Here is a 21,651-nt window from a genome sequence, read left to right on the forward strand (position 1 = left end):
TGCTACATATTGTACATTACAAAAGTAACCACATTTCAATCTAGACTTAATTGGTTGTAAAATGCTTTGAAATGTTAGGTAGATATCAGAGTGCTCTATAAATGCAACACTTTTTCTTTGTCACATCCATTATCTTTCAGCAAGATCATCACGTGCAATGAAAATTGGAGTTTCACGACATGACTCTGTGACTCAATGACATGGACAGCTTTGGCAATTTTGACAACAAAGCAAATGTATCAGGTTCACTCCACAAAGACCAAAGCTACAGAACTGACAGAAATTAATGCATGGGACTCAATTATCTTCCTTAGCATGGCACTATTAATCCAAATATTAAATTGGAATAGAAGCAGGAAGAAAATTATAAGGGGGGAGAGGTTTATACTGATCAAAGATCTTTTCCCACCATTCAGGGTCTGTTTTTAATACCTGTGAGAAAACAGGGGGAATGAGTGTAGCTGCATTGGATTATTTAATATTAAATAAGCTGTTAATGAAGTTTAGAAACCAACTATCAATCTGATTTTGGAAAAAAAAAACTGAGAATTTGTCTTTGTTCTTTCCCTAAAGGATATCAGTGAATCAAATGGGCTTTTCCACAACAAACAGCAATGGGTTCTCAGCTACTATTAGACTTTTAGTTGGATTTGAACGCAGTTCCCCAGAATGTTACTCAGGTCTCTGGATTAATAGTCCTGCTATAACATCACCTCCGCTTTCCTCAAAAGCTTTGGAGAAAACGTCAATCATGATCTAGAGCTCAGTTTCTGAAGGATTGTGGTTAGGTTTGAAGGCAGTGCAATGCAGCTAATATTTTCCTGCCTACTTCTGTAAATTCTCATCAGGCCTCTGAGTAATTTGTTGGAAATGAGCCCCAGTATAATAGCCAGGAAGAAGATAATTGTCTTGGTACGATACCTCAGCATCTTAGTTTCTTCACAAGAGATGGGGACAACGGTGGTGAGGATCATAACTTGCTGGTAGGAGGATGGTGGCAAATTTCTGTGGTCAGCCAAACTAGGGAAGGATAACCCAAAATCAACGGAGGTTGACAGGTCTAAGAGGTATTAGAGTAAAAAATGAGGTCTGCAGATGCTGGAGATCACAGCTGCAAATGTGTTGCTGGTCAAAGCACAGCAGGCCAGGCAGCATCTCAGGAATAGAGCTAAGAGGTATTAGCCCTAAACTGACGCTCTCTTTATGCAAGTTCTCGATCTGAAATAGACTGTAGACAGACAATTGCAAACCGTAAACGGGTGAAGATGAGGTTGAGAAATGTTTGATGGAACTAGTTGCCAAACAAGTGAACTACATCTCCCAGAAGGCTGAGGGGGAGCTGCTGTAGAGCTCCACCGGCGGCGATATAACAAAGTAGCCACAAGAAGTTACAACTGAGACACCGACTACACGGAGAAACACAACGCTTCGGGTAAGCAGATCTGCTTCTGGGTGCAGTGTTTTGAGTTGATTTCTGCTACACAACAATATAAAACAGTGACTCTTAGATGGGAAGGGTTTATTTTGGCCTCTTTCAGGAACTTCGAAGCGCGCTCTCTCTCTCGTTATCGGGACGTGTGCTTCATTTGTTTCCGAGCGATCCGGTTACCTGGATCCTATCGCCCAGGGTAGTCCGAGGACACAAAGGTCGCTTGGGAAACCCAGTCAAGACTTTGAGGGGGGAGGTTCCAGTTTCCCCACTATCAAATCTAATCCTGTATTGTCAAATTGTTACATTCATCCTTCTGGGGCAGACAACATTGAGCTGGAACCGCCTGCAAATAACCCTTAATGTTTGGAGACTCGGCAGCGTTAACTGAGCAGTACAACTCTGTTTATTGTCGACTGGTGTGCTTTGTGCTAGTGCATGTGTGGAAACGAGTTTCAACAAGGAGTTGGTTTCTGTAGAGTAACAATATTAGTTTTCACGTGCGGCAGGGAACAATAAATGCTTGGATTTTAAATGCAGAATATTAATGGACAGAAGGCGACCGCTCGGCCTGTCACCGTGGTGATACAATTTGACCTTGTCGCCCAATAGTAGTTAAAGAAAGCAATGAATGTGTTTCCTTCAGAGAATTTATTCCCATTAGGGGGGTGGGTGGTCTTCAGGCTTCACACAGATATTGTGACTGTGTGGTTATCATAAAACTCTTGTTAAAATAGACTCTGGGATAAGTAAAATTTTTATATGGTTTCGCGCCCTAATTAGAAACATTGCATGGAAAACGCTCTCCGTGCAATTTACACTTCATTGTAACGTGAGGGAACCAGACACTCTATTGGAAAGTTTGCTGCGCTGCGTCAAGTTGAAGATACAGCAATTAAGGTATCTCAACAGGAAGGATGGTTTTTTAAAAATGGATTGCCCTCGAACAGCCGCATTCTTACCCACCTGAAAAAGCTGCCCTATTTAGCTTGTCTGTTTTTTAATTTGTTCTGAGCCTCTTACCTTTGAATACAGTTGAGTGAAAATCCAGAATAATTGGACGTTTTTTTAAAAAATAAACAAATGCTTGGCTGTCCGCTTTCATTGACATTTCCCCCAAATTCAGGTAGAAGCCATAAGTGCTTGATCTGCTCAGATATTTATTTACTCTTTAGCCAAATACTTAAACAGAAATGATATTTGGCCACAACTATAAGTTATGATGATTACAATTGCTATCAGAGAATAGAGACTTGGTTCACGTGGCCTGTTGAATATTAAAGCAAGTTTGGCACTTGTCATGTTTATCGTAGTGGGTGACATTTTAAAAATGCACACTGACATAAAAGTGTTTTCAATTCATTCATGAAGCGATTTCCATCTAGAAGAATCGTGCTCTGTCAAATCGGTCAGCTGACCAGTCCTAAACGTCATTGTAAATGTGGGTTGGCCAGTGAATGTGCTTGAACAGAACCAGCCAAAATAAAGAGAATTTGTCTTCTTTACAGTTTCACGTTGCATGACTGTACTTGTCTTGAACGCACATCACATTATACACTTTAATGAGTTCAGAGCATATATTGTTTTATCACACAAACCCATCCGGAAACCCATTACTGAATAGAGTAAGAAACACTTCTTTAAAAGTGTGAGTAATTTTTAACAAGTTTTGTGATTTAGATATAACTAATATTTTTATTTCTAATGGTTTTTGTAAAGCAAGTTGGTTGACTGTTTTAATATTGTTTAAAGCCGTGCTGCTGATCCCTGGTAAACCTTGAAATATGTGAGTTTGGCATGGATTTGGATAAATGAATGTCCACTTTGTCAGGTCAAATGTTCACTGTCCCACAGGAATCATTTGGATGCATGAATGAAGTTGTTTTATGACCCTGTGACAACACTAGCAGCCTGCGCATGCTGTGTGTTATAGAATGGAGTTTACTCCCTAATATAATTGAAGTGGACTTTTGACCAAAGACCCGAGTGGAGATTGTGTCAGGTCTCAGCTACATGCAATTTAATCAAAAAGGACACTTTAGCCAAAGCTTGGATCTGCTTTCTGGGGAGTAGGGGTGGGAAGAAGGAAGTGATGGAGTGGGGGTGGGGGGGGGGGGGGAGTGCAAAATTGTCAGTTCTGGCAAATGGGTTTGGTAATGAGGCCTCAGCAAAACATATTTGAGCACAGTTCTTGGCAGGTCTGATCATGCGTAACTGACAAGATGCTCACATAAAATCAATAACTTGCTTTATCACTTTCACAACACTTAAGCATTTGGGTCTATGTACATTATGAATGACAACTTCTTCTGTTTTCACTTAATAAAGAACCAATATGGAAACATAGAATCCCTACAGTGTAGTCTGACTGTGGCAGTCAAGGTACAGTTTGTGATGTTACAATGACAATGCTCAGAGGAAGGTACACATTGTTTGCAGTATTGAAAACAACACATTATGCTCATCAGTACATTGCATTTATGTATGCAGTTGGTTTCTACAATTATGATGACAATCACAGAGTATCTAACATTTTGTCTATCTGTATTGTTTTCTCCCTCAGCAAATTTCTCCATTTTGTTTTCACTCCAAAAGGTGCAAAGTTTGAGTAATCTAAGATAGTGATAATAGCTTCGTTATGGCCACTTTTGGAATATTGCGTGCATTTCTATCGGAAGGATGTTGTGAAACTTGAAATGGTTCAGAAAAGATTTACAAGGATGTTGCCAGGGTTGGAGGGTTAGGGCTTCAGGGAGAGACTGAATAGGCTGGGGCTGTTTTCCCTGGAACGTCGGAGGCTGATGGGTGACCTTATAGAAGTTTATAAAATCATGAGGGGCATGGATAGGGTTAATAGGCAAGGTCATTTCTCTGGGGTGGGGAGTCCAGAACAAAAAGGTATAGGTTTAGGGTGAGAGGGGAAAGATATTAAAGAGACGTAAGGGGCAACTTTTTAATGCAGAGGGTGGTACGTGTATGGAATGAGCTGCCAGAGGAAGTGGTGGAGGTTGGTATAATAACAGCATTTAAAAGGCATTTGGATGTGTATATGAATAGGAAGGGTTTAGAGAGATATGGGCCAATTGCTGGCAAATGGGGCTAGATTAGGTTAGGGTATCTCATTGGCATGGGCGAGTTGGACTGAAGGGTCTGTTTCCGTGCTGTACATCTCTAGGACTAAATATTCTGCGTGTGAGCCTTTTCTAAGTATCAATAGAGACACCTGACCACTTCCGCCACAGAGACCTTAAATCTGACATACATGCATTGTTTTTAGCAAATTTGTAATGATAACTGGTCCCAAATGACAATAGTGATTACACTTCAAAGATACTTAAGAGCCTTAAGTGCTTGCAAAAAATGCAAGACAAATGCATCTTTTTTTCCCCTCCAGCCTCGCTTATTTTTCAGAGAATACTGAGGGAAATGGTCGAGACTCCTCACTGCACCAACTGAGATTATCTAACTCAATGGGACCTGAGACTGAATTGAGAATCCTTTTTTATCGATATAAAAATTTGATAATAGACTCCGAATTTATGCACGACCCACCCATTAAGAAAATATTTTTTAATAACAAAAAACCCCACAGAACTTAAAATGAAATGTTAGAACTGCTTTGTAGTTTGTCAGCAATATTTTCTGCATGGATCCTATGATCCATTAGAGGAATCAAGTTGAAGGTTTTAATAATGCTTTGAATTTTGACTACTGCTCTGGTTTGGTAATATTGATTTACAACAATCATTTATTAAAATTAAAAAGTATGAACTTTTAATGGCCCTTTTCTGGATATCCAACAAATTTGTAAAAGGCATAACTGGTTAGTATTCACACAGGCAAAATGAGATCATAACTGTGTTCCTAGTTATGAACTTATTACTGTTCTCCTTTCAAAGCTAGGTCATTGCTTATTAGCTGTTGTTGTGACACCTTAGTTTGTGATCGATACAAACTTCAATCATTTGTATTTCAAGTAGTTGTAACATCCAAATTATTAACTTGTTAAATTGCTCATCTCATATGTTAAAATGGTGCAGTTTATGAATTGTATGCTATTGGTGCTTTCAACCTTTGAAACTATTTTTGAAACTTTGATGTCTGATCGCTTTCTGAAATTATAGAAGCAGGAAACAGTACCCACAGTTCAGTTGGGCTTTGGATTAACTCGTCTGAATGTGGCCTAATTTTTCGGGTCTTGGTTACGTGGAAATAGACGTGAATTCAATAAGACTGAATCAGCTCAATTATTCACAGTCCAATGGAGTTCTGTTCACAATCACTTGTTGTAGAGTAAAAACCACAATTGTAAATCTCTTTGAGAAGAAATGTTTGTCATTTTTATGCTCAACTGACTTGTGCACTGTTAGGTGTCATTCAAGCCAACACTTGCTGCGATAAAAAAATTGAAGTTTCGGTTTTGACATTTAACAAACATAATTCCCTTATGCAGCAGGCTGTTACATGTTTTCCTTCGATCCCACTTTTGAAGCGATTGTGAAGAGGTGCATGAGGAGAACCTGATATTTCTGGAACATAGGAGCGTGAATTTGGCCCCTTGAGCCCACCCCCACTATGTTAAATTAAGGTTAATTATTTACCTCAATTCTATTTTTCTGTGCTATTCCTTGTGATTGTTAGCATCTACTGTCTTGAACTTACTCAAGAACTGAGCTTCCACAGCCACAACTACTGCGATGCGAAATGAAGAAATTTATCCTCTTCTCAGTCCTAAACAGCTTTTTCCTTACTTTTGCGACTCCCTGGTTCTAGGCACCTTCCCACACGCCTCCATAAAACTTGGGGAAACATCTTTCCTCCATCTACCCAGTCATGCCCTTTTTAAGAACTTTGTATGTTTAAATGAAATCACCTCTCATTCTTCTAAACTCATGAGAACACACTCGTTTTAATCTTTCCTAATAGAAAAGTTTCACCATCCCAGGAATTAGTCTGATATACCTCCATGACACAAAGGCCAGTGCAGACGCATCAATGTTCTTTCCAACTGCAACAAGACTTCTTTATTGCAAGAGGATTGGATTATAGGAGAGAATGCCAACAAGCTGTTTGCCTTCCTAATTGCTCAGTACACCTGCATGATAGCTTTCAGTGCCTTATAAACAAGTAAATCCAAGTCCTTTTCAACATCAACTTTTCCTGTTCTCTTGCTGTTTTAAAAGAAAAATCTACAGCTCTGGTTCTCTTACCAAAATGGGTAACTTCACACTGAGTCACATTATACTGCATCTGCCACGTTCTTTTCCACTCTCACATCCTGTCTGAATCTCCTTGAAACTTCTTCACACCAACAATGCAATGAAGGTTGTGACCTAGTATCATCTGCAACTTTGGAAATATTATCTTTGGTTCCTATATTGAAATAATTGTGACAGATTGTGATGATTGGGGTGCAAGCTTTGATCTTTGATATCCTACAAGTCACAGGCTGCTGATTGGAGAACATCGAATCAGAGAGGGTGTCACAGCTATAGAAGTTACCATTGTCGAGGGGGGTCTGCCTACTGAGACAGTATGGGTGGGAATTAGGAACAGTAAGGGAGCAGTCATTGGGGGTTTACTACAGGTCCCCCAATAGCAGCAGGGAGATTGAAGAAAGCATAGGTCGGCAGATTTTGGAAAAGTGTGAATGTAGTAGGGGTTGTTGTAATGGGTGACTTTAACTTTCCCAATATTGATTGAAACCTCCTTCGAGCTGATGGTTTGGAAGGAGCTGTTTTTGTAAGGTGTGTTCAGGAGGGTTTCCTAACTCAGTACGTTGACAGGCTGATGAGGGGAGGAGGCCATTTTGGATTTAGTGCTCGGCAATGAGCCGGGACAGGTGTCAGATCTTGTGGTGGGAGAGCATTTTGGTGATAGTGACCACAACTGCCTCACATTCTACATAGCTATGGAGGAAGAGAGAAGCAGGCACAATGGGAGGATATTTAATTGGGGTAGAGGAAACTATGATGCTATCAGACGTGAGTTGGGAAGCATGGACTGGGAGAAGTTGTTCCATGGAAAGGGCATTATAGACATGTGGAGACTGTTTAAGGAATAGTTGTTGCGAGTGATGCATAACTGTGTTCCTCTGAGACAGGCAAGAAGGGGTAAGATAAAGGAATCTTGGATGATGAGAGCGGAGGAGCTTCTCGTCAAAAGAAAGAAGGCAGCTTACATAAGGTGGAGGAAGCAAGGGTCTTGCTCAGCTCTAGAGGATTACAGGTAGGCGAGGAAGGAGCCCAAAAATGATCTGTGGAGAGCCAGGAGGGGCACAAAAAAGGCTTGGCAGGAAGGATTACAGAGAATCCAAAGGCATTTTACACGTATGTGAGGAATAAGGGAATGATCAAAGAAAGAGTAGGGCTGATCAGGCATAGCATAGGGAACTTGTGTATAGAGTCTGAGGAAGTAGGGGAAGCCCTAAATGGGTTTTTTGCTCCTGTCTTTACTAAAGAAAAGGACCTCGTAGTGAATGAAACCATTGAGGAGCAGGTAAGCATGCTGGAACGGATAGAAATTGAGGAATCTGATGTGCTGAAAATATTTGACAAACATTAAGGTTGACAAGTCACCAGGGCCAGACCAGATTTTTCCCGCTGCTTTGGGAAGCGAGAAATGTGATTGTTTCGCTACTTGTGTAGATCTCTGCATCTTCGCTCTCCACCGGAGTTGTGCCTGAGAACTGGAGTCAGGCAAATGTAATTCCTCTCTTCAAAAAAGGAAATAGGGAAATCCCCCACAATTACAGACCAGTCAGTCTCACGTTTGTCGTTTGCAAAGTGTTAGAAAGGACTCTGAGAGATAGGATTTATGACCATCTGGAAGAGCATGGCTTGATTAAATGCAGTCAGCACGGCTTTGTGAGGGACAGGTCATGCCTCACAAACCTTATTGAGTTCTTTGAGGATGTTACTAGACAAGTGGATAAGGGTCAAGCAGTGGACGTGGTGTATATGGACTTCAGCAAGGCATTTGATAAGGTTCCCCATGGTAGACTCGTTCAGAAGGTCAGGAGAAATGGGATACAGGGAAATTTAGCTGGCTGGATACAAAATTGGCTGGTCGACAGAATACAGTGAGTGGTAGTGGAAGGAAAGTATTCTGCCTGGAAGTCAATGGTGAGTGGTGTTCCACATGGCTCTGTTCTTGGGCCTCTACTGTTTGTAATTTTTATTAATGACTTGGATGAGGAGATTGAAGGATGGGTTAGCAAGTTTGCAGAGGACACAAAGGTTGGAGGTGTCATTGACAGTATAGAGGACTGTTGTAGGCTGCAACATGACATTGACAGGATGCAGAGATGGGCTGAGAGGTGGCAGATGGAATTCAACCTGGATAAATGTGAAGTGATGCATTTTGGAATGTCAAACTTAGACAAGGTTCTTGGCAGTGTGGAGGAATAGAGGGATCTTGGTGTGCAGGTACATAGGTCCCTTTAAAATTGCCACCCAAGTGGACAGAGTTGTTAAGAAAGCCTATGGTGTTTTGGCTTTCATTAACAGGGACATTGAGTTTAAGAGCCGTGAGATTGTGTTGCAGCTCTATAAAACTTTGTTTAGACCGCACTTGGAATACTGTGTCTAGTTCTGGTTGCCGTATTATAGGAAAGATGTGGATGCTTTGGAGAGGGTTCAGAGGAGGTTTACCAGGATGCTGCCTGGAATGGAGGGCTTATCTTACAAAGAGAGGTTGACAGAGCTTGGACTTTTTTTATTGGGAAAAAGAAGGAAGAGAGGGGACCTAATTGAAGTGTACAAGATAATGAGAGGCATAGATCGAGTTGATAGCCAGAGACTTTTTCCCAGGGCAGAAATTGTTAACACAAGGGGTCATAGTTTTAAGCTGTTTGGCGGAAAGTACAGAGGGGATGTCAGAGACGGGTTCTTTGTGCAGAGAGTTGTGGGAGCATGGAATGCATTGCCAGCAGCAGTTGTGGTCATTGGGGATATTTAAGAGACTGCTAGACATGCATATGGTCACAGAAATTTGAGAGTTCATACATTAGGTTTACCTTACATGAGAATCAGTGGTTGGCACAACATCGTGGGTGAAGGGCCTGTTCTGTGCTGTACTGTTCTATGTTCTATGGTCTATCTAATTTCTTCCTACTCTGCTTCCTCTCTGTAAATTCCTCAGTCCATGCCAATATATTTTAGAGGTAGACAAGCAGGTGTTCTTCTAGCCCCCCTCCTTGTCTACCTTTGATTCCAGCATCTGCAGTTTTTTTTATCTTCAATATGACTTTGGAGAGCAAAACCTGTTATCCTTACCTGGCCTGGCCTACACATGACTCAAATGTGTTTGACATTTAACTGTGCTCTGAAATGGCCTCAAGCAACTCAGTTATATCAAAACTGCTACAAAGTCTCAAGAATTGAATGAAATTTGACAGGCCACCAGTCACTGCAAATGACGATGACAAATAGAGTCCTGTCAACACTGCAGTGTTTTCCTCACCAACATCTGGAGGTTTGTGCCAAAACTGGGAGAGCTGTCTCAAAAGCTGGTTGAACAACAGCTGCGCACATTCATACACTCAGAATCATACCCTGTAGATGATATCTCAGACACCATCACCACCACCTCTGGTTATCTTCTGTCCCACCACAGGACATACTCAGAAGAGATGGTGGCACAGCAGTGTACAGGCAGGAGGGAGTTCTCCTGAGAGTTCTCAACATTGGCTTTGGGCCCCATGATGTCTCATGCCACCTGGTCAAATTTGAGGAAAGACACCTCCTGCTGATTTCCATGCACTGCACCTCCTCAGCTGATGAATCAATATTCCTCCATGTTTGCCACGAGGAAGAAATACTGAGGGTGGCAAGGACTACCCAGTTTAATTGAAAGTAAGTTTACCACTTCGTACTTTTTGGTTAATGGAACAATGGTTTTTTTTGGATTTCATTCCATTTTCTTTTGCCGTTGTTTCTTGTAATAACCCTCTTTTTTTTTTCTAAACTCCAGCACATTGGCCCATTTTACTCAACATTTCTCAGGAGGCAACACTCTTGTCCTAGGAGTCCACCTTAGTTGTAAAATCCACAAAATGTAAAATGGATCAAAGGGTGAACATTTCATAATGGCTATACTTGATCAAGACAAAAAATATGGTGTGCAAGGCTTTCTGCTGTTGGTAACATCACACTTGATATTGCGAGGAATTCTTGTTAGAACAAAAAAAACTTCTGATTAACATTGTGCGCTGACAGCCCATCTACAGTCTCTGCAAGATCCTGTTTGAAACACATGAAATCGAATAAAGACTGGTTATAGCTCCAACACACAGTGTACAATTCAGAATGCTGTTCACGGTGTGAAGAACTGAAAACATTCCATTATACTGCAGCATTGAGAAAATATTATTATGCAGTGACTATGAGCCCTGTACTGGGGAAAATAGACAAGGTGAAGCTGCAGCATTGGGCCAAAGGGAAGACTGTTTTAAATTCTTTTAGCCTTTAGCTGTTTGCTATTTGCAGCAAGATGTGGGGCTAACCAGTCTCACTTCAGCAAAAAGAATTCTCACTTACTCACCATAATCTGGACGTGGCCATAGAGATGTACAGCATGGAAATAGACCCTGTGGTCCAACTCGTCCATGCCGACCGCATATCCCAACCTAATCTAGTCCCACTTGCTAGCACTTGGACCCTATCCTTCTAAATCCTTCCTATTTATATACCCAATCAGATGCCTTTTAACTGTTGCAATTCTACTAGCTTCCACCACTTCCTCTGGCAGCTTATTTCACACGCACCACCCTCAGCATGAAAAAGTTGCCCCTTAGGTCTCTTTTATATCTTTTCCTTTTCACCCTAAGCTTAAGCCCTCTAGTTCTGGACTCACTAGGGAAGAGACTTTGTCTATTTATCCTCTCGATGTACCTCATAATTTTCTAAACCTCTATAAGTTCACCCCTCAGCCTCTGACACTCCAGAAAAAACGACCCCAGCCTACTCAGCCTCTCCCTATAGCTCAAATCCTCCAACCCTGGCAACATCCTTGTAAATCTTTTCTGAACCTTTTCAAGTTTGACAACATCCTTCCGATAGGAAGAGACCAGAATTGCATGCAATATGCCAAAAGTGTCCTGTCCAGCTGCAACATGACCTCTCAACTCTTACACTCAATATTCTGACCAATAAATGACAAGAACGCTGTGTTGTGTTTTTTTGAAACTTATTTCCTAAGAATAAGTCTGTGTTCATCTGAGATTAAAGTCCTGTGTAAACAATCATTTGCTGGTCATTTTAAAACAAAACTCTGCTTTTATCTTGTGTCTGCACAATATGGTTTATTTCTGATTCAAATAACGTTCTTCATCTGAGTTTTATCATGCATTTATACTTTGTGTGCTCCACATTTTAAATTGTTCAAAAATAGCTTTTGATTTATTAGGTTTTTATTGCACTAGCATGTTTACTAATTGCAGCAGTAACGCTTTTTTAAAATTTAATTCCTGGAACGTGGGCCTTGCTGACTAGACCAGCGTTTATTGTCCTTTTGTAATTGCTGCTTAATCTGAGTGGTTTGCTGGAGCCACTTCAAAGGACAGTTGAGAGTTAGCCACATTGCTGTGGTTTTGTAATCACATGTAGGCCAGATTAGGGGTATGGATGTCAGGTTTTGTTCACCCCCACCCTCTCACCTTGGGTTGTGGGGTGGGGGTAGGGGTGGGGCGGCGCTGACTGCAGGGGGGAATGTGGCACATTGAGACATGACATGTTGTCGTCTGCTCAGGGCAAGTAGGGTTATGTGAATGTGTTATCTGAACATTGCTGATATGCATTGCAAATGAAAAAAGAGAGTCAAGTTTTAAAAATGCTGACATACTGTCGTTGTTAAGTCTGTGTTGTAAAGTTGTTCACAGAATAACTAACCTCAGCTACCATTGAATTTATATAAATTATAATGCTACCCCTTTTCCATCCATACAACTAAACATTACACTGAGTCAGTGCAATATATTTATTAAAGCTGCTATGTGCAATTATTTGGTAAATCTCACAGAGGCACCTCTTGACGGTTGAGAGAATGTGGTAGAAGGTACCGAGAGAATAGTGCTAAATCTTTTTTGTATGATTGCTTAACTCATCTCTGCATACTTCGACACGGTCCTGTCCAACCTCAGAGTCCCACAACCCCGCACCGCCCGTTTCTACCTCCTGCCCAAAATCCACAAACCTGACTGCCCCGGCCGACCCATTGTCTCAGCCTGCTCCTGCCCCACCGAACTCATCTCTGCATACCTCGATACGGTCCTGTCCCCCTTAGTCCAAGAACTCCCCACCTACATTCAGGACACCACCCACGCCCTCCACCTCCTCCATGATTTTCGCTTCCCCGGTCCCCAACGCCTTATCTTCACCATGGACATCCAGTTCCTGTACACCTCCACCCCCACTCTGGCCTATCACCCTCACCTTGACCTCCTTCCACCTATCGCATTTCCAACGCCCCTCCCCCAAGTCTCTCCTCCCTACCTTTTATCTTAGCCTGCTGGACACACTCTCCTCATTTCTGAAGAAGGGCTCATGCCCGAAACGTCGATTCTTCTGCTCCTTGGATGCTGCCTGACCTGCTGCGCTTTTCCAGCAACACATTTTCAGCTCTGATCTCCAGCATCTGCAGTCCTCACTTTCTCCCCTAATTACAAAGACAGCAAAGCTGCAACTTAAATTCAAGTTATCTTTGCAAATGCTAACTCCTCTTGTTTTGTTTAATATTGCCTTCTCAGGAAAGATTCCAAGCGTCATGTTGTAAAAAGCAGTGGATTTTTTAGGGATGTTGCTGTGATGGTCTCTCACTTCACTTGCATGGCATTTGTGTCATTAATGCTATTTCAGAGGGAGCTGCTCTGTGGGTTTCCAAGTGTCCTGTACTCCGAAATGAAGAGTTTCTTTCTGTCAATCTCGTAGCTAATGTCTATGACTAATAAATGACTTTGCAGACATTTCCTCTTAAATTTGGTTTTGAACAGGAATTATCTTGCCCAGGGTTTGGCCTGAAGAAGTCTCTGCATTCTTTACACATCAATCAAATCAAGAAGTGTGAGCAAAATGAAAGGTGGTGATCATGTTACTAAAAGTCGACGCATGGCAACATTCTAGTCTGTGAGTCAGAAGGATGTCAGTTAAAGACTGCTGTGGGAATCGGAGTGTGTGCCTTGGCTATTACTTCAATGTGGTATCTAAAAGTGTTGTAGTACTTTCAGTAATGTTCATGTGTCAACTGACTCTACAAGGCCAGATTGCCTGGTCAATCAACTCATTACTCCTTACAGGTAACTGTACTTCAATCACATTTGATCACATTTCAAGAATAGGAAATTGGTTATGTAGCTGGATTGCACTGCAGCAACTGACCATGGCTTCTTTGACAGCACCTCCCAACCTTGCAACCTCTGACACTGAAAAAGACCAGCGTAATGACTCATGGTGGGGGAGTTACGGATATTTTCAAGTCACACATTATTCTGGCTTGATACTGTATCCCTGTCCCTTTGTCATTGCTGGATCTTAATCTCAGAGCTCCCCATCTAATAGTGCTCTGTACGTCCTTAGGACTAACAGGGTTCAACAAAGTCCATTCACTACGACCTTCCTGAAAATAGTTTAGGATGTGCAGCCACTCTTCACTTTGATAGTGCTACTCACATTCTTTGGCCAATTTTAGAAAATTCTGCTAATAATTGAGATTATCAGGGAAATCGTAAAGTTAAGTGTAATTGGTGCACTATTTTCTAACATTAGGAAGGAAACATAAATCCAAGCGATTGTTTACCAGCTAACTTTCTGTACTTATAATTTGGGGAGTTTAAAACATGCCTTGAGCATAGTTAATGTATTTCTTGAACCTGCATTCCACCCTAAATCAGAAATCTCTCTCCGGCTGCATGCATAACCATAGGAAATGAGCTTCTACTGAAACAGGACATTTGGAGTTGTGCAGCAGTTGTACAAGAAAACAGGGGAGTGAAAGCACAGTGATGTGGCAGCAAATCCAGGTTGCACTCAATAAAGAAGTAGTTGTTAGTGAAAAAGGTAATTATTCCCCAGTTTTGTTATCCATCTTCCATGCAGGTAGTACATGACATCAGGGTACTGACACTTTATGATTTGAGCCTGTGATTTGTTTTTCCCCCTTCTTTTGTGGCAGATGGTTGTCGCTGACTGGGCCTTTTTTTAAATTGGATAGTGTTAAAGGACTTCGACCCAATGACACTGAAAGAATGCTAACACATTTCTAAGTCAGGATGTCACTTGGAAGGGGATTTGCATGTGGTGGTGCTCCCATGCATCTGCTGTCCTTGTCCCCCCTAGATGGTAGTGGTTGTGGATTTGGAAGGTATTGTCTAAGGACCTTTGGCGAATTTCTGCAATGCATTTTGTAGACAGTGCATATTGCTGCTGCTGGGCATTACTGTTGAACGGAGGGAATGCTTGTGGATGTGCTGCCAATATGTGTGGGCCTTTTTTTTCTTAAATGGCATCAAGCTGTTGATTTTCTCTGGAGTGGCAGTCATCCAGGCAATTGCAAGGAATTCTATCACATTTCTGACTTGGTTAGAATTTGGTTAGATTTGGTTAGGGGTTGTCAGGAGATGAGTCACTTGCCTCTGACCTGCTTTTGCAGCCACAGTATTTAGATGGCTAAAGAAAACAGAAAAAAGTGCTGGAGAAACTCAGCAGGTCTGGTAGCATTGGAGAAAGTGAGGACTGCAGATGCTGGAGACCAGAATTGAAAAGTGTGGTGCTGGAAAAGCGCAGCAGGCCAGGCAGCATCTGAGGAGCAGGAGAATCGACATTTTGGGCATAAGCCCTTCTTCAGGAAGGTAGCATCTGTGGAACAGTTAACGTTTCGAGTCAAGTATGTGACTTTTGTTCAGAATTGAAATGGATTAGAAAATCGTAGTATCAGGCCTGGAGACAGAAGTAAGGGAGAGATTGTGAGGATGCTCACAATCAAAGACAAAGGGGTTGCTAATTGTGGTGAAAGAGAGACCTAAGGCATGACAGCTGACGGTTGTCTAATTGGGAAAGCAGCTTTGTCAATTTTTCCATAAGCCCCCCCCCCCAACTGTTCTTTAGAATCATAGAATCCCTACAGTGCAGAAGAAGGCCATTTGGCCCATCAAGTCTGCATCTATCCTCTGAACAGCTTCCCACTCACAGCCCTACCCTGTCCCTCTGAGCAATCATTGCGATGGCAATGAGCTGATTCAGAAGAAAATCTTTACGGCATTTCACTTATCGGGGGTTGATTTTCTGTGATGCTGTGATGCAAAACGTGTGATAATTAATCAGCAGCATTGAGGGGAGAAATGAAACCAGCTGCTAATTGTGGTAATCTAAACTCCATTTGATCGACAGCAGCTGAGTTTTTAGTTTCATATCCATCATAGCTAATTCTGATTTATTTTGATAACACTCATATTTCCACACATTGTGTGAGAATCAACTGGGGAAATGTTGACTTACTGTTTCCCTTTATTCAAGGGGAGCTGAAGCTGATTGCCATCCCAATACTGTTGTACTATCTGAGATCTAGCAACTTGGCACTGGCCAGTAACAAACATTGAATTAATACGTTGGTGTATTTTATTGAAAGAGATGGGAATGGGCAAATATTTCCTCAGCCTTAAAGTTAATAAAATTGCCGAGAGTGTGATGCTGGAAAAGCACAGCAGATTAGGCAGCATCCGAAGAGCAGGAGAATCGACGTTTTGGGATGATGAAGGGCTTTTGTCCAAAATGTCGATTTTCCTGCTCCTCAGACCTGCTGTGCTTTTCCAGCACCACACTAAACTTGACTCTAATCTCCAGCTTTCACCACATCAATGGGATTAAGAGTTCACTGCATTTTTATGAGTATGTGTGTGTATCTGAATGGCAGATTTCCTTCTATAAAGGACATTTGGTTCTAGGTCCTCCTCTTTTTGTCATTTACACAAATGATTTGGATGTGAGCATAAGAGGTATAGTTAGTAAGTTTGCAGATGAAACCAAAATTGGAGGTGTAGTGGAAGGCGAAGAAGGTTATCTCAGAATACAACAGGATCTGGACCAGATGGGCCCACAGGCTGAGAAGTGGCAGGTGGAGTTTAATTCAGATAAATGCAGGTGCTGCATTTTGGGAAAGTAAATCTTAGCAGGATTTTACTCTTAATGGTAAGGCCCTGGGGAGTGTTGCTGAACAAAGGGACCTTGATGTGCAGGTTCACAGCTCCTTGAAAATGGAGTCGTAGGTAGATAGGATAGTGAAGAAAGTGTTTGGTATGCTTTCTTTTATTGGCGAGAGTATTAAGTATAGGAGTTGGGAGGTCATGTTGCGACTGTACAGGACATTGGTTAGGCCACTGTTGGAATATTGCGTGCAATTCTGGTCTCCTTCCTGAAACTTGAAAGGGTTCAGAAAAGATTTACAAGGATGTTGCCAGAGTTGGAGAATTTGAGCTATGGAGAGAGGGTGAACAGGCTAGGGCTGTTTTCCCTGGAATGTTGGAGGCTGAGAGCTGACCTTATAGAGGTTTACAAAATTATGAGGGGCATGGATAGGGTAAATAGACATAGTCTTTTCCCTGGGGTTGGGGAGCCCAGAACTAGAGGGCATAGGTTTAGGGTGAGAGGAGAAAGATATAAAAGAGACCTAAGGGGCAACTTTTTCACACAGAGGGTGGTACGTATATGGAATGAGCTGCTAGAGGAAGCGATGGAGGCTGGTACAATTACAACATTTAAAAGGCATCTGGATGGGTAGATGAATAGGAAGGGTTTGGAGGAATATGGGACAGGTGCTGGCAGGTGGGAGTAGATTGGGTTGGGATATCTGGTTGGCATGAACGGGTTTGACTGAAGGGTTTGTTCCGTCTCTATCACACTCTTGTTTTTATGACAATTAATGATATTTGGCAAGGACACCACTACAGGAAGTATATTTTCTTTTCCAGATTGAATATATGAATTTAAATTCCACTAGCTTTCATGGTGGAATTTGAACTCCTGTCTCTGGCCTTTGATTTGGGCTCTGGATTACTGGTCCAGTAATGCTGAAGCTTACCACCATCTCCCTGTGTGCCAAGGGAGGAAGGCTCTAGTTTTACTGCAAAACATTTCAGAATAATCATTGTACCACACACAGTGCAATTCACAAGAGCTATCTATTTTCACACTTTCCAGAATTGCTCACACCTCCTTATGCACCTCAGGCCCAGCCCAGTAGCCTGTATCTCAGTATTCTCCTCAACCACATTGTCTTTTCCCAGCGTGAGTATTGACGAAAAATATTCATTTAGCTATCTTAAGCTATTCATTATCTTTTTTTCTGGTCTTTAAATATATTGGCTTTCTGATTCAGTATGTGGATGTACCTACTAGAGAAGGTGCAAAACTTGACGTACTCTTGGGAAATAAGGCAGGGCAGGTGACTGAGGTGTCAGTGGAGGAACATTTTGGGGCCAGCGACCATAATTCTATTAGATTTAAAACAGTGATGGAAAAGGGTAGACCAGATCTAAAAATTGAAGTTCTTAATTGGAGAAAGGCCAATTTTGACGGTATTCGGCAAGAACATTCTAAAGCTGATTGGGGTAAAGGGATGGCTTGAAAATGGGAAGCCTTCAGAAATGAGATAACGAGAATCCAGAGAAAGTATATTCCCGTTAGGGCAAAAGGAAAGGCTTGGAGGTATAGGGAATGTTGGATGACTAAAGAAATTGAGGGTTTGGTTAAGAAAAAGAAGGAAACATATGTCAGGTATAGACAGGATAGATCAAGTGAATCCTTAGAAGAGTATAGAGGCAGTAGGAGTATACTTAAGAGGGAAATCAAGAGGGCAAAAAAGGGACATGAGATAGCTTTGGCAAATAGAATTATGGAGAATCCAAACAGTTTTTTTTCAAATATATTAAGGACAAAAGGGTAACTAGGGAGAGAATAGGGCCCCTCATAGATCAGCAAGACGGCCTTTGTATGGAGCCGCAGAAAATTGGAGAGATACTAAACGAGGATTTTGCATCAGTATTTACTGTGGAAAAGGACTTGGGAGGTATAAAATGTAGGGAAATAGGTGGTGACATCTTGAAAAATGTTCCATTTTACAGAGGAGGAAGTGCTGGATGTCTATTGGAATATTGCGTTTACTTCTGGTCTCCATCGTATTGGAAAGATGGTGTGAAACCTGAAAGGGTTCAGAAAAGATTTGCAAGGATGTTGCTAGGATTGGAGGATTTGAGTTATAGGGAGAGGCTGAACAGGCTGGGGCTGTTTTCCCTGGAGCGTCGGAGGCTGAGGGGTGACCTTATAGAGGTTTGCAAAATTATGAGGGTCATGGATAGGATAAATAGACAAAGTCTTTTCCCTGGGGTGCGAGAGTCCAGAACTAGAGGGCATAGGTTTAGGGTGAGAGGAGAAAGATATAAAAGAGAGCAAAAAAGGGCAACGTTTTCACACAGAGGGTGGTGCATGTATGGATTGACCTGCCAGAGGAAGTGGTGGAGGTTGGTACAATTGCAACACTTAAAAGGCATTTGGATGGGTATATGAATAGGAAGGGTTTGGAGGGATATGGCCGGGTGCTGGCAGGTGGGACTAGATTGGGTTGGGATAACTGATCAGCATGGACAGGTTGGACTGAGATGTTTCCGTCCTGTACATCTCTATGATTCTATCACCCTCCTTCTCGTTGAAGAAAGAAAATGTTAAGGCTTGCAGTCGGGCATCTCGGCTGGCTCATCCTGAAAGTAAAACTGCTATCCAAACCGACCTTGCCACTCTCTGTGAGGCATACCGCCTTGCAGAGGGGTTGCTGAGAGAACAAGTCAGAGGATACAACTTCTGTGTGAAAGGAAACACTTGCTTGTGGGTCCATAGGGTTGGCTTTTGCCCTTTGGAATAGGTTTTGGATGCACTGCCAGAACTTCCCAGTTGTATAAAAAGGCTTGTAACATATCACCTGTAGCTCAGCTGTATTTAGTACACTCCAAATATTAATGTTTATGCCTGGCCCATAACTCTGTGAAAGAAGTTAAGGAAGACCTCTGTTGTGACCTTGATGAAATCTCACTGTGATCCTAATTTCCGGCAACTTTAATGCCAGAGCTAGATGTGACTCTGATGCCTGGAGAGGAACTTTTTTTTGTGAGAAAAAGCAGGATGGTAAAAGCTGATGCAAATGGCATCCTCCTGCTGACAGTGTGCTCAGCCTAGCTTCATTCTAAAATCCTCCTCTTCCATCAGAAAGGCAAATATTGTAAAGACTGTATCTTTAATTTTTCTGCAGTTTTGCTTACAGTCTGAAATGGGAAAAGGACTATTTTAAAAACTCTGCATGTGAAATTAATTGCTACACTTTTTTAAAGCAAGTCACCAAAACTCATTGTAAGTAGTGTTTACACTGTTTCTTTTCGACCAGTCAGGGAGGCTAGTTGCCGATGGGTGGCACTGGGTGTGAGTACGCAATGAGATTTGGCTGGCAACTAGGAGCTGATTGGTTTGTGGATTTTCAACAGCTTTGGATGACAAAGACCGCCTGCTTGCCAACCATTATGTGATTGGCTCCTGGGTCGCGGAACTGCTTGTGGTTATGAATGATATTGCCAGAGGCATTTGGACCTCCAGAAGAAGAAGTGATGTCTTTTTCTCTCTGCAGTTTAAAAAAAAAACCTAAAGCCTAAAGAAAGCCACTTTATTTTTCCTCGCCAGTTGCTGTGGCTTTTAAAGAATGACTGGGACACTTTGCAATTTTTGTGGTTCTGTTCGCCGAGCTGGGAGTTTGTCTTGCAAACATTTTGTCCCCTTTCTAGGTGACATCTTCAGTGCTTGGGAGCCTCCTGTGAAGCGCTTCTGTGCTGATTCCTCCGGCATTTATACTGGTTTGAATCTGCCGCTTCTGGTTGTCAGTTGCTGTCCGTTGCAGTGGCCGGTATATAGGGTCTAGGTCGATGTGTCTGTTGATAGAATTCGTGGATGAGTGCCATGCTTCTAGGAATTCCCTGGCTGTTCTCTGTTTGGCCTGCCCTATAATAGTGGTGTTGTCCCAATCGAATTCATGTTGTTTGTCATCTGAGTGTATGGCTACTAGGGATAGCTGGTCGTGTCGTTTCGTGGCTAGTTGATGTTCGTGGATGCGGGTTGTTAGCTGTCTTCCTGTTTGTCCTATGTAGTGTTTTGTGCAGTCTGCACAATTTGCAATTAATGAACCAGTCACTTCTGCATACTAGTAAAGAAAGAATCTGAAGAAATAAATTGATGAACAGCAAGCCATGCGAGCAAAGCGATAATCTCAGCAAACCCTTCGGACCACTGAATAGCTTTCCTGTATTTCTTTCCCTCCACCCTAACAACCAAGGTTTCTTTTCATTGTGTCTGCCTGCCTATCTGTCTGTGCGTATAGGGAGTTTTAGAAAGGGCTAGATTTTTAACTTGTGGTGGTAAGTGTCCTCAGTTATAGTTGATTACATGGCTAGAATCTTTTTATTTATTTATAATAATTCTTGTTAAGTGGAGAAATCTGATCCATACTCATGGTTTGCCTGGGTCTAAACAGAGGAATATTGCTGGACTTTTGCAAACTTTGAAAAAAATCTTTTGTGACGACTCTGGGAATAGCTGGGCTTAATTTCCAATGAGTTGTGACAATATGAAACCACTTAGAGCCAATCTAGAAAAATAGCCAGCATCGGTACTTCCTGGAGTCTATCACTGCTCGCATCAAAGATCTAAGTGATATCTGTTTCACTAGTTCAATGTGGGCAACTGGTGAATGTTGGACACAATGCCTTTGTGCTAAGTGGAAGTAAAAGACCCAAAAGGATCAAAAATAAGAATAAAATGATCAATATTATCTTCATTGCTCAGTGCACTGAGTATAGAAGTTGGAACATCATGTTGCAGCTTTATAGGACATTGGTGAGGACACTTTTAGAATATTGTATTTATTTCTGGTTTCTCTGCTATAGATGTTGTTAAACCTGAAAGTGTTCAGTTAAGGTTTATGAGGATGTTGCCAGCGTTGCAGGGTTTGAACTATAGGGAGAGTCTGAATAGGCTGGGGCTGTTTTCCCTGGAGTGTCAGAGACTGAGGGGTGACCTTAGAAGTTTATAAAATCATGCAGGGGCATGGATAGGATAAACAGACAAGGTCTTTTTCCCAGGGTAGGGGAGTCCAAAGCGAGAGGGCAGAGGTTTAACGTGGGAGGGGGAAGATATAAATGT

General features: G+C 41.9%; 1 protein-coding gene across 2 annotated transcripts in view; it reads left to right on the top strand.

Moving 5' to 3' along the window:
- The first annotated feature begins 1,361 nt into the window (after positions 1-1,361).
- Positions 1,362-21,651, top strand: part of LOC132828008 (transmembrane channel-like protein 6) — a 99,388-nt gene continuing 79,098 nt past the window's right edge. The window contains exon 1 of one of the 2 annotated variants that reach the window (XM_060844872.1): positions 1,362-1,432. The gene's annotated coding sequence lies outside the window, so the exon portion shown is untranslated. The remainder of the gene's footprint in view (positions 1,433-21,651) is intronic. The other variant, XM_060844871.1, reaches the window with a different exon arrangement.

Source organism: Hemiscyllium ocellatum, chromosome 25, assembly GCF_020745735.1.
Source record: "Hemiscyllium ocellatum isolate sHemOce1 chromosome 25, sHemOce1.pat.X.cur, whole genome shotgun sequence".
Classification (NCBI taxonomy): Eukaryota; Metazoa; Chordata; class Chondrichthyes; order Orectolobiformes; family Hemiscylliidae; genus Hemiscyllium; species Hemiscyllium ocellatum.